The 13,785-nt window shown below is 49.6% G+C and overlaps 1 long non-coding RNA gene across 1 annotated transcript; it reads right to left on the minus strand.

Annotated features, from left to right (window-relative positions):
• Positions 1-542: 542 nt before the first annotated feature.
• Positions 543-5,436, minus strand: LOC129148778 (uncharacterized). Its single transcript, XR_008555742.1, has 3 exons — positions 5,235-5,436; positions 1,439-1,565; positions 543-764 (listed from the first exon to the last, which is right to left on the minus strand). It is a non-coding gene; the product is annotated as an uncharacterized LOC129148778 (long non-coding RNA).
• Positions 5,437-13,785: the final 8,349 nt, after the last annotated feature.

Raw genomic sequence — 13,785 nt, forward strand, 5'->3', positions numbered from 1 at the left:
TCTCATCCTCCTCCACTTTCTTTACCCAGAAGTCCCAGGAATGGCAGGAAAAGTCTAGAAGGGCACCCAAAGATAAAATAGGGACTCTCCCCAGATACTGGAAAGGCTAATTGCCTGCAACTCAGGAGATGATGCTGGAGAGTGGGCTAATCCTTTACCCTTTAACCCCTTCCCCCTCATTTTATGGAAAGCTTTGAAACTAAGTCAGGCTGCTTCTATAAGGGGGAAACCCAGATTTTCTGACTTGATACAAGGATCAGTCATTTACACATAGTGTTGGCCAACAGGAGGCATAAACATGAAAGAGCAGGTAAAGAAATCTTCCAGAGACAAAAACAGATCATTTCCTTTGTAACATTTCCCACTTCATTTACTTAGTATTCCTATGCTATGGACATTTGGAGTAACTTCCAAAGCAGGAACAGAGCAATAAAAAAACAAAACAGAAGCAAGTTATCTCCCTCTCTTGCTTTTCTGTTACCCTTATCTTCCCAGAAGAGCTTCTCAACTTTATTTATTTATTTATTTATTTATTTTTAATTGATTGAGAAACAGAGAGAGAGGAAGGGAGAAACATTGCTTTGTTGTTCCACTTATTTATGCATTCATTGGTTGTTTCTTGTATGTGCCTTGACCAGGGATTGAACCCACAACCTTGGTGTATCAGGATGTCGCTCTAACCAACTGAGCTACCTGGTCAGGGCAAGCTTCTCAATTTCTGATATTTCAATCCCCCTTTGTAATATTCTTCAGTGGTCACCCATCTTCCAAAAAAATAAAAAAAGGAAAGTGAAAAACCAAATGTGCCATTTATATGACCTGTCCAGAATAGGCAAATCTACAGAGACAGAAAGAACATTAGTGGTGACCTAGATTTGGGGTGGGAATGGGGGGTAGAGATTGAGGAGAATTAAAAAGTGACTTTTAAATATTTTTTAATTGATATCAGAGAGAGCAAGGGAGAGGGAGAGATAGAAACATGAGAGAGAGAAACATCAATCAGCTGCCTCCTGCACACCCCTATTGGAGATGGAGCCCGCAACCCTGGCCCATGTGCCCTGACTGGGAATCCAGTTGTGGCTCATAGGTCAATGCTCAAACACTGAGCTACACCAACCTGGCAAGAAGTGACTTCTTACAGATATTTTGGGGTGTGATGAAAATGTTTGAAAATTATGATGATTGTACAGCTCTGTGAATAGACTAGTACAGTATGTGAATTTTACCACAAAGGAGACATGCCCAAAACAAAGAAGTCCTATGTGTTTACATCTCACTTGTAGGAGACCTGGGTGGCAGTCCGGCCTCTGCCCCTGAGGACGCTTCCTAAATCTCCAGGTGTGTCAGCCCCAGGCTGCCCACCGCCGGCTCCGGCCACCACTTTACACTCTGCCTGGATCCCTGCAACTGAAGGACGCATGCTAGTTCCCCTGCTCACCTGCTCAGCTGCTCAGCTGCCACCTCATTTCCTGGCCACCCTGGACGGCGCTGGGATAAAGCCGGGAAGGACAGACTTGGCAGAACAGCAGTGAGTCTTGTGGGAGATTGGAGAAGTGAGCCACTGTCTACAGCAAAACCAGAAAGAACAAAAGGAACGGTTGAGAAGGCAAAGAATCACTTTCAATCTCTGTGATTTTCCCCCTCCTAAACTATTTCCATAGTGTTTGAGCAGCTTTCCTCACGGTCTGGGTTGTCTTCCTGCTGAAGTTCTATTTTTATGTTGTTGTTTTTTAATTTTTTAGATAGAGAGGAAAGGAGAGGGAGAGATATAAACACTGATGAGACACATCAATTGGCTGCCTCCTGCACATCCCCTTCTGGGGATTGAGCCGCAACCCGGACATGTGCCATGACCGGGAATCGAACCCGGGACCTCCACTGAGCCACACCAGCCGGGCTGGAGTTCTTGGAGGGAGCAGCCCGCAGTTGACTGTTACACATCTACTTCAAGTCTTTTCAAATTCACCTTCCCAGAATCTCCTCTGGCCTCCCTAGCCAAAATGCCAACCCCTTTCCCACTTTTGTCTTATTTTGTTTCTCTGTTCTCCTTAGAATTTAACCTCTGTAAGGACAGGAACTTTTATTTTGGGGTTTTCATTTTTATGTTTTGTTCACAACTATTGCCTTGAGTGCCTAGAAGAGCCCAGAGTAAGCACTCAGATGTATTTACTGAAGGAAGAAGGAAGGAAGGAAGGAACCTACTCTGTGTGGCGCACTTTTGTAATAAAAAGGGAGTCTTAAAGGAGTATTTTGTAAACCTGACAAATTCATAGCTAGGAGGCAAGGGAGATAAAGAGGCCTTTTTTTTCCCCCTCATATGGACCCATCTAAAAAAAAAATCTGGAATACAAGGAGGAGGAGGCCTAGAAGGACATCTGGGCTGTGAGGGACTAAGGTGAGATGGACCCATAACTCCTGTCAGCAGCGTCTTTGACCCAGAAGCGGGGCTGGATGCCGCCACCTTCCTGACAGCCTGGGCGCGCTCCTGGATCCGAGCACCAGCCCCCCGTATCCTTCTGCAAAGTTGTACAACGTGTTAAGGCCTCGCTCCCCTCCTCTGCACCACAGAACAAGGCTACCTTCGTGTTTGTGAGATTCCGCGAGATAAAATCTGGAAGCCTCTGGGCCCCGCCAGGCACAGGGGGGCTCCGCTCACTGCTGCTCCCCCTCTGCCCTTCCTCCTGTGAGCACCGGCTTGTCAGTCAAGAGTTTGAAGTTACAATGTCAGTTTGATTTTTTAAAATCTGACCTTTTCTTTTTGGACTTTTTAGTTTCTTGGTTCTGAAGATACACATTGTAATGCCTTAGGTAGGGAGTTAAAGAAGAATGTAAGAAAAAATGAGTGAAAAGGCACTGAGGGTTGGCATCTGCATGGGGTTTACTACTTGGCACGTAACCTAGAGCCCAAATTGGCTGACAGCTGAGTCTCTGGGTCCTGCCCAGCATCCCTCTTCAGCCTCAGATGTTCGGAAGGAACACAGTACTAAGCACAGGGGCCCTGGAATCAGCCCACGTGGACTTGAACTCCTGGTCCAGCCTGTTACTATTGGCCTTAGGCAAGCTACGCAGGCACTGGAGCCTCCGCCTTCTCGTCTGCCAAGAGGAGATACAACATTGACGCCAGGGCGATGGTGAGGATGGAAGGAGGCCATGGATACAAAGCATTTGGCAGTGCGTGGCTCCGAGAGGGCCCCAGTGCATGTGAACTATTATTGTTCTAGAGCTTGGAATTTAGAACCAGAATCAGGTTGGGTTTCCGCTCACAAGGTCACGCGGACATAGCTGGGTCCTGAATGTGCCTTCGGCTGAATCCTGAACAGAGCCTCCAGGTCAAGGTGCTGTGAAGTGCTCCCCACTTTTAAAACTGAGTAAGGCCTCTGCTCTCTGGGGCTGCCTCTCCCTTCCTTGGCACCTCGAAGGCTTCGGGGATGAGGTGGGGGGGGGGGTGATGCTCCCAGCTGTGGGGCAGGATTGAACCTCCGTATCTGTTGCTGGTCTGAGCCCCCCGCCCCCCGCCCCCCATGGCACGTATTTTCTCAGACATTACCAAGTGTCAGCTATGTGCCAGGCACTGTGCTGGTTGCTAGGGCACCGCAAAGAGATATAATTTGAACCCTGCCCTCAAAGGTCTTACAATCTAACGAGGGGGCTAATGTTTTGTGACTGTGCCACTTACCCAGTTGATAATTATTTACTGATCACCCACCACGTGTAAGACATCGATTCAGGCACAGCCACAGAAACCCAGAGGAGGGAGAGATGGTGGTGGCTTGGGCATACCCATCTAACCCAGTACGTGGCCTCCAAAAATGCCGAGATGAATGGGTGGAGTTGGTGGGATGGCTGTTTGTCAGGGAAGGTTTCAGAGTAGGACTGGCGTGGACCTTGTTGAATAGAATTTACTCTGTGGCCATGGTGCAAAGATACGGCCCTCCGGTTCACTGAGGCTGCGAGGCAGTCACCTAGCCGCATGGAAGGGTTCCTCTAGGGCAGGCGTCCTCAAACTACGGCCCGCAGGCCACATGCGGGTGTTTTTGCCATTTTGTTTTTTTACTTCAAAATAAGGTATGTGCAGTGTGCATAGGAATTTGTTCATAGTTTTTTTGAAACTATAGTCCGGCCCTCCAACGGTCTGAGGGACAGTGAACTGGCCCCTGTTTAAGAAGTTTGAGGACCCCTGCTCTAGGGCCTGAGTAGAAAATTCCAATGGCTGTGGAGTAAGAGCAAGGAAGTCAAGGAGGCTGCGCGCTTGCTCTCTGTTGTCTTCACACGTGCCTCCCTCTTGTCTGCTCTCCATTTGTGCACTTTTGAGAGAGACCAAAGCCAAAGAGCTTCCTCTAGTTTATGAAAAGCATCAGTGCAAGCACAGCCGCTGACCCTCAGGCTCAGAGACAGGAGTGTGTGGCAGAGACGGAGGCGAACTGGGGACACAGCCCTCGGTCAGGGCAGCCACTTCTCAGTGTAAACCAGGTTCTGGATGCAAGAACGCTGGCCCACTGCTGCCAGCTCCACGGACGCTTCAAAAGAAGCTGGAAACATGGGCTTTTTAAATGAAATCGCCCCATTTTAAAATAAGCATCAACTCGAATTTTACGAAGACACTTTGTGGAGCAGTTGAGACAAATTTTCCAACTGTAGCTACTTAGGGAACCAAGGGAAATCAGCTTAGAAAGATGGGCTGCAGCCAAGTTTCAAATGGCCCTAAATGCCACGTTCAAGAGTTTGACGTGAGCTCCCAGTTTTCGTTTTAAGGATCAAATATGGTTTGTGGAACAGGGGAGTGGATGTGAAACAAAGGCAGGCGGGGTTGTAGGCTCCTGCAATAGCTCGGGTCTGTCAGGATCAGGTTGAAGGATGGTGGCAGCGGGACTAGAAAGACGGGTTGTGTCCAAGATGAAGACTAAGCAGAGGGTGAGAGATGAGGGAAGTGAAGGGGAGGGCGGGAGAAAGAGAACTGAGGCTCCAACTTGGCGAGGAACCGCCATCTCCCGGGTGTTAGGCCTGCGAGCTGGGAGAGGTTGGCCTGGGGGTCAAGTCCTCACCCCAACACCTGCGCCCTGCAGCCTGGCCCGCCTCCAGGGGGCGGGCGTCCCCAAGAGCCGGTGTAACGGGCTTTCTAGGCAAGAAGCCCACAAAGTGGGGATGAGGCCGCGGGCTTCGCAAGGCGGCTGAGGGGAATAGAGCCGGCGGCCCGGCGGCCCTGGGGACGGGGAGGGGAGCGAGTGCGCTCTTACCCGGGCTCGGGGAGGCCCGAGGGCCGCGGAGGGCCCGGCGGAGCGCCTGCTTCGGCGGCACGGGCCACCCGCCCTGCCCGGAGACTCGCCGCCGCCACGTGCCTCCCGGCTCGGCCGGCGGGTGGAGGCCCAGAATGCACTGCGGCGGCCAAGTTCAGGGACGCGCCCCTCCCGCGCCCCGCGCGCTCCGGGTCTGCGCGGGCCGGCCCTCCCCTCCCCCGCCCGGAGCCCTCCCCTCCCCCGCCTGGAGTCCTCCCTCTCAGGGCCCTGCCCCGCCCTCCGCGCCTTGCAGGGGACGGGCCCCCGCGGGGAGGCCGGGAGCCGAGCGCCGCGAGCGGGGCCGAGCCGGCCGGGTTCCCGGAGCCCCGCGCGGGCCGGAAGTGCGCTTGCTCCCGCCCACGCGGCGCCTCTCTAGGAGCGGGTGCGGCGTCTCAGTGGGAATAACCCCTTCGGCCCCTGCCGGCGGCGGTGCCGGGAGGAAGGGTGGGTGCGGGCGGGGGGGGGCGGGGGGGGGCCCGCGCGGTCGGCAGGGCTGCCGCCGGGGTTTAGTCCCAGCTCGGCTGAGGTGCTGAGCAGCCCCGGACGGGTTGCCCACCCTCTCTGGGCCTCGGCTTTCCTGTCTGTAAAATAACGTATCAACCGCAAAGGCTGCTGTAAGTACCCAGTGAAGTAACACACGTGCAGCATGAGAGCAGTGCCTGCCTCATACGTGCCCAACACATGCCGGCTAGTATGTTACTGCGCCCTTTAGGAAAGGCCTTTAGGGAGAGGGGCCGTTCTGGGACAGGAAAACGGAACAGGGTGGAAACCACAGTGAGCGCTGCTATGTTTGAGGGCCTTCTTGTGCCCGAGGAAGCTTGCAGCAGGTGGTGCCTGGGCGGGCTAACTAGCCATCTCAGACGGGAACAGGGAAAAACAATGCCTTTAAGGAGAGGGGACTGGGAAATCCAAAGGAGAGGGCTACACAGCCCTGAGCCAAAGGGTGTTGGGCCCAGGACGGCAGCAGAAGCACACTCAGGGCAGTGACACAAGGAAGGGCCCAGGAGAAGCCGCAGGAGCGCCCAGACTGGGCCGCTTGGCTCACTGGGAGGTCAGAGAAAAGGGCGCCTTGGAGACAGGTTCAGGGTTAGCCCGGGACGAGCTGCCACTGCCCATTGCTCCCCTGGTTGCAAGACTCTTGGGGTCCCTGAGAGGTTGGGGGACCGTGCCTGTGGGGGAATGGCACGGGCGTGCTCCTTGGAGGGAGGGCAGGCACTGGTCCTTGGTCCTGAGCATATTGATCGCTTTCCTGCGGGTGGAAATCTTGGGAAGGTCCAGGGGAGGGCCTTGTTAGAATGTCATCAGCTTCCCAGCTGTGCTCTCAGGGTCAGGGTCTCCGCTGACTGGCCGGGGGGTCATTGGTCTGTGCAGCTGGCGCCCAGGCGGCCTGGCATCACTTGTCTGGTTTTGCTGCTCCTCTGGGCCTGGAGCTGAAACACGACTGAGGCCCAGGTGTTATCTCAGGGAGGAAAGGCCAGGGGGTTAAGCCGCCTGACCAGATAAGCTAGGGGAGGGCAGGTCACCCTGGAGGCAAGGTCCTTGTTTTCCCCGGTTAGCCACTTGCTAGGCACCCGGCGTTTTCTGCCTGGCGAGTTTCTGTACCTGCCCATCGTCCTTCTCTGTTCATGTCTACCAGCTACACACCTTCTCTCCGTGTCCTCAGGGCAGCTCTGTGAGGGGAGTGCTGTTATTGTCCCCATTTTATGAAGAAACAGGTTAAGACTGAATGTATGTCAGAGTCTGAACACAAGGCTCTCTGGTCCTCGGGTGCAGCTGTTTCCTCTCCACACGGCACCTCTGGTTTTGGAAACTGTTTCTGGGAATTCCAAGCTAAACTGTCAAAACCCACGAGGAAGCCAGAGACGTCCTAAGCTGAGGAGGCTGTGCGAAATCACCTGATTCCTCCAGCAGGAAAAATCAACAGTGAATAGCGCTGCCCCAGAATGAACACCATCCTTGCTTAAGAGGATCTTGTGACCTTAAAAAGAAGCCAGTTGCAGACATCCAAAGGATAAAATAAAACCACATTTTAATGTGCAAAAACAATTACCATCCAGCCCAACCTTTCACACCATGGGTGGAAACTTCAGAGGCCAGTCCGACTGGCCATTTTTTCAATCCTCACCTGATGATATGTTTTTATTGATTTTAGAGAGGAAGAGAGAGGGAGGGGGAGAGAGAGAGAGAGTGAGAGAGAGAGAGAGAGGAAGAACATTGATGTGAGAGAGACACATCGATTGATTGCCTCCTGCACATGCCCGATCGGGGCCAGGGATTGAGCCTGTAACCGAGGTACATTCCCTTGACAAGAATCAACCCGAGACGCTTCAGTCCTAGGGCAATGTTCTAACCACTGAGCGCCTGGCTAGGGCAAGCATCACTTTTTAGAAAAACACAAAATGATGGTTACTTGTTTTCCCCCTTGCATTTTTCACCAACATATTTTGGAGAATGTTTCTTCTCAGTTTGTATGTATCTGCTTGTTTATTTTCACAGTTGATGAGTATTCCATTATGTGGATATGCCATAATTTATTTAATCAACTCCCCTATTGATGGACATGTAGGTTATTTCAGTCTTTTGCTACTGGAAGAAAATTCCTTTTTTTTTTAATTTATCTTTATTGTTGAAAATATTACAGATGTCCCTTTGTTTTTTTCTTGTTGGCTTTTTTTCCCGATTGACCCCCTCCTCCCCACACCCACCTCCCAAGCCTTCTCCACGCTATGGTCTGTGTCCATGGGCTATGCATATATGCATATAAGTTCCCCGGTTAATCCCTCCCCTGATCTTCCCCCCCCCCGCCCCCCCAGAACATTCAGTGCAATCACTGGACCTGTAGGATCTACAAGTGGACTTGTTGGGTCAAAGGGTGTGGGCATTTTGAAATTTGACCAGTGTAGCCAAATTTTCCTTCCTCCAAAGAGGCAGTGAAGATGTACATTCTTTTTTTTTTTTAATATATTTTTATTGATTTCAGAAAGTAAGGGAGAGGGAGACAGAGATAGAAACATCAGTGGTGATGAAAGAGAATCATTGACCGCCTGCCTCCTGCACGCCCCCTACTGGGGATTGAGCCCGAAACCCAGGCATGTGACCTTGACCAGAATCAAACCCGGGACCCTTTAGTCCGAAGGCCAACGCTCTATCCACTGAGCCAAACCGGCTATGGCCAGATGTGTATTCTTACTAATAATGTTTGAGAGTGCCTGTTTCTGTACATAGTATATATCCAACTCTTTATATTCGATAGCCTTAGATTTGAAATATTTCATGGTTGTTTTTATTTGCATTATGAGATTTGTTTTATAACAAACACTGGTAAGAGGGAATTGAAACCTAACATTGGAGGTGTGAAATTTTAAGGAAGCCTTGTGCTGCTTTGAGTTAGTCCACATCTCCTGATCTTACGGGGAGAAATAAAATGAGATAATTTGCCAGTGAGCGCTCCAAGCCACCTGACTCCTTGGAGAAGAGACACAGAAACTGGAGACAGACAAAGGACATCCCAATTTCCAAAAAAAAGGGGGGGGGGGATATTAATGACACAAACCAAAGGGGATTCGCAGGAGAGCTTTCTCCCAAGCCTCCTATGAATTAGGTAACAAATATTTACGTGGGCCTCTAGAAATGTCAGCAGATCTGTACCCCACTTTCAGCAGCTGTAAAGCAGAGCTTTGTCACGTTTTGTGTCCCAACCCTGGACTCCTGTTACCGTTCTCCCCATGTTTTCCCTTTTCCATTTGATTTCCTGTCCTGTTAATACTTTATTCCCACCCTACCCAGTTTGGCTCAGTGGATAGAGTGTTGGCCTGTAGACTGAAGGGTCCCTGGTTCGATTCCAGCCAGGGGCATATGCCCACGCTGCGGGCTTGATCCCAGGTGGGGGGTGTGCAGGAGGCAGCCAATCAATGACTCTCTCTCATCATTGATGTTTCTCTCTCTCTCTCCCTCTCCCTTCCTCTCTGAAATCAATAAAGATATGTTTTTAAAAAATACTTTATTCCCCCTGCTATCAGTAATGATAGCCAGCATTTAGTGGCACCTGTTGTATATGTAGCTCTATAAATGCCTCAAGTCCTTCTCGAAACAAGCAAGGTACTAGTATAAGTAAACAAACGCAACTGCCAAATTCCCTCGTCTCCTTTTTTTTTTAAGGGTAGAATGATGGGTAAGCACACAGACTTCTTTTTTTTTTTTAATTGATTTCAGCGAGAGGAAGGGAGAAGGAGAGAGATAGAAACATCAATGATGAAAGAGAATCATTGATCGGCTGCCTCTGAGGATGGAGCCTGCAACCCGGGCACGTGCCCTTGACCGGAATCGAACCCTGGACCCTTCAGTCTGCAGGCCGATGCTCTATCCACTTGAGCCAAACCAGCTAGGGTCCTTGTCTCCTTTCTGTTACCCACCTACAGGTGTCTTTTTAACATCTGAGGCCGTAAGTATCAGAGAAAGACTTCACATCTTTCTCTTTATAGTTCTCCTTATGGACCTGTATTTGAAAAGAAACAAACCTACAAAACAGACAAGAATCTCTTAGCAGTGAAAAGCCGTTAGTCACGTGATAATCACCTTACAAACCTAACCCTGAGCCCCAGCAAGGAAAGTGGCGATCACTAGGGCCCCACAAAGAGCCCCGGTACCAGACGACTCTGTGTCGTTTATTCAGTGAAAACAAGGACGGGGGTTGACAGTGACCAAGTGCTCGCTCAGGCTTGACCCTGTCTAAGCTGTTGTGCATGAATGTGCTGCATCCTCACATCCACCCTGTGAAGTGGGAAACATTTATATGGATTTCTAATTTTTTGGTTCATTTTCAATTTTATTTTTAATTGAATTTATTGGGGTGACACTGGTTAATAAAATTATATAGGTTTCAGGTGTACAATTCATAACACATTATCTGTATATTGTATCGTGTGTTCACCACCCCAAGTGGGAAGTATTTTCTACAGTTACAAGGTTACGAGGTTCATAGGCCAAGGAACCTGTATTTAGTTTATATGGATTTCAGCAAGGATGTACTAAAATATCTGCTCCCATCCTTTAGATAAGATGGGCAGATATTAGCGGAATATCCTGCATTTAGAGTCACAAGTAATGACAAGAGAATGCACCACAAAGCCAGGGGAATGGTCACAGATTTGACCCAAAAGGGAAGGGTCACATGGAGAAAAGGGCGCCTTGGAGACAGGTTCAGGGTTAGCCCGGGACGAGCTGCCACTGCCCATTGCTCCCCTGGTTGCACGTCTCATGGGGTCCCTGAGAGGCTGGGGGACCGTGCCTGTGGGGGAATGGCACGGGAGTGCTCCTTGGAGGGAGGGCAGGCACTGGTCCTTGGTCCTGAGCATATTGATCGCTTTCCTGCGGGTGGAATCTTAGGGAAGGTCCAGGGGAGGGCCTTGTTAGAATGCCATCAGCTTCCCAGCTGTGCTCTCAGGGTCAGGGTCTCCACTGACTGGTCGGGGGGTCATTGGTCAGTGCAGCTGGCGCCCAGGCAGCCTGGCATCACTTGTCTGGTTTTGCTGCTCCTCTGGGCCTGGAGCTGAAACACGACTGAGGCCCAGGTGTTATCTCAGGGAGGAAAAGGCCAGGGGGTTAAGCCGCCTGATCAGATAAGCTAGGGGAGGGCAGGTCACCCTGGAGGCAAGGTCCTTGTCCCCGGTTAGCCACTTGCTAGGCACCCGGCGTTTTCTGCCTGGCGAGTTTCTGTACCTGCCCATCATCCTTCTCTGTTCATGTCTGCCAGCTACACACCTTCTCTCCGTGTCCTCAGGGCAGCTCTGTGAGGGGCGTGCTGTTATTGTCCCCATTTTATGAAGAAACAGGTTAAGACTGAATGTATGTCAGAGTCTGAACACAAGGCTCTCTGGTCCTCGGGTGCAGCTGTTTCCTCTCCACACGGCACCTCTGGTTTTGGAAACTGTTTCTGGGAATTCCAAACTAAACTGTCAAAACCCACGAGGATGCCAGAGACGTCCTAAGCTGAGGAGGCTGTGCGAAATCACCTGATTCCTCCAGCAGGAAAAATCAACAGTGAATAGCGCTGCCCCAGAATGAACACTTAAAAGGATCTTGTGACCTTAAAAAGAAGCCAGCTGCAGACATCCAAAGGATAAAATAAAACCACATTTTAATGTGCAAAAACAATTACCATCCAGCCCAACCTTTCACACCACGGGTGGAAACTTCAGAGGCCAGTCCGCCTGGCCATTTTTTCAATACTCACCTGATGATATGTTTTTATTGATTTTAGAGAGGAAGAGAGAGGGAGGGGGAGAGAGAGAGAGAGAGAGAGGGAGAGAGAGAGAAGAACATTGATGTGAGAGAGACACATCGATTGATTGCCTCCTGCACATGCCCGATCGGGGCCAGGGATTGAGCCTGTAACCGAGGTACATTCCCTTGATCAGAATCAACCCGAGACGCTTCAGTCCTAGGGGCAATGTTCTAACCACTGAGCGCCTGGCTAGGTCAAGCATCACTTTTTAGAAAAACAAAATGATAGTAGTTACTTGTTTTCCCCCTTGCATATTTCACCAACGTATTTTGGAGAATGTTTCTTCTCAGTTTGTATGTATCTGCTTGTTTATTTCCACAGTTGATGAGTATTCCATTATGTGGATATGCCATAATTTAGTTAATCAACTCCCCTGTTGATGGACATGTAGGTTATTTCAGTCTTTTGCTACTGGAAGAAAATTTCCTTTTTTTAAATTTATCTTTATTGTTGAAAATATTACAAATGTCCCTTTGTTTTTTTCTTGTTGGCTTTTTTCCCCGATTGACCCCCTCCTCCCCACACCCACCTCCTAAGCCTTCTCCACGCTATGGTCTGTGTCCATGGGCTATGCATATATGCATATAAGTTCCCCGGTTAATCCCTCCCCTGATCCCCGCCCCCAGAAGAACATTCAGTGCAATCACTGTACCTGTAGGATCTACAAGTGGACTTGTTGGGTCAAAGGGTGTGGGCATTTTGAAATTTGACCAGTGTAGCCAAATTTTCCTTCCTCCAAAGAGGCAGTGAAGATGTACATTGTTTTGTTTTTTTTTAACATATATATATTTTTTATTTCAGAAAGGAAGGGAGAGGGAGACAGAGATAGAAACACCAGTGGTGATGAGAGAGAATCATTGACCGCCTGCCTCCTGCACGCCCCCTACTGGGGATTGAGCCCGAAACCCAGGCATGTGACCTTGACTAGAATCGAACCCAGGACCCTTTAGTCCGAAGGCCAACGCTCTATCCACTGAGCCAAACCGGCTATGGCCAGATGTGTATTCTTACTAATAATGTTTGAGAGTGCCTGTTTCTGTACATAGTATATATCCAACTCTTTATATTCGATAACCTTAGATTTGAAATATTTCATGGTTGTTTTTATTTGCATTATGAGATTTGTTTTATAACAAACACTGGTAAGAGGGAATTGAAACCTAACATTGGAGGTGTGAAATTTTAAGGAAGCCTTGTGCTGCTTTGAGTTAGTCCACGTCTCCTGATCTTACGGGGAGAAATAAAATGAGATAATTTGCCAGTGAGCGCTCCAAGCCACCTGACTCCTTGGAGAAGAGACACAGAAACTGGAGACAGACAAAGGACATCCCAATTTCAAAAAAAAAAAAGGGGGGGGGGAATATTAATGACACAAACCAAAGGGGATTCACAGGAGAGCTTTCTCCCAAGCCTCATATGAATTAGGTAACAAATATTTACGTGGGCCTCTAGAAATGTCAGCAGATCTGTACCCCACTTTCAGCAGCTGTAAAGCAGAGCTTTGTCACATTTTGTGTCCCAACCCTGGACTCCTGTTACCGTTTTCCCCATGTTTTCCCTTTTCCATTTGATTTCCTGTCCTGTTAATACTTTATTCCCACCCTACCCAGTTTGGCTCAGCGGATAGAGTGTTGGCCTGTAGACTGAAGGGTCCCTGGTTCGATTCCAGCCAGGGGCATATGCCCACGTTGCGGGCTTGATCCCCGGTGAGGGGTGTGCAGGAGGCAGCCAATCAATGATTCTCTCTCATCATTGATGTTTCTATCTCTCTCTCCCTCTCCCTTCCTCTCTGAAATCAATAAAGATATGTTTTTAAAAAATACTTTATTCCCCCTGCTATCAGTAATGATAGCCAGCATTTAGTGGCACCTGTTGTATATGTAGCTCTATAAATGCCTCAAGTCCTTCTCGAAACAAGCAAGGTACTAGTATAAGTAAACAAACGCAACTGCCAAATTCCCTCGTCTCCTTTTTTTTTTTTTTTTAAGGGTAGAATGATGGGTAAGCACACAGACTTCTTTTTTTTTTTTTTAATTGATTTCAGAGAGAGGAAGGGAGAAGGAGAGAGATAGAAACATCAATGATGAAAGAGAATCATTGATCGGCTGCCTCTGAGGATGGAGCCCGCAACCCGGGCATGTGCCCTTGACCGGAATCGAACCCTGGACCCTTCAGTCTGCAGGCCGATGCTCTATCCACTTGAGCCAAACCAGCTAGGGCCCTTGTCTC

The sequence above is a fragment of the Eptesicus fuscus genome, chromosome 4, assembly GCF_027574615.1.
Source record: "Eptesicus fuscus isolate TK198812 chromosome 4, DD_ASM_mEF_20220401, whole genome shotgun sequence".
NCBI lineage: Eukaryota > Metazoa > Chordata > Mammalia > Chiroptera > Vespertilionidae > Eptesicus > Eptesicus fuscus.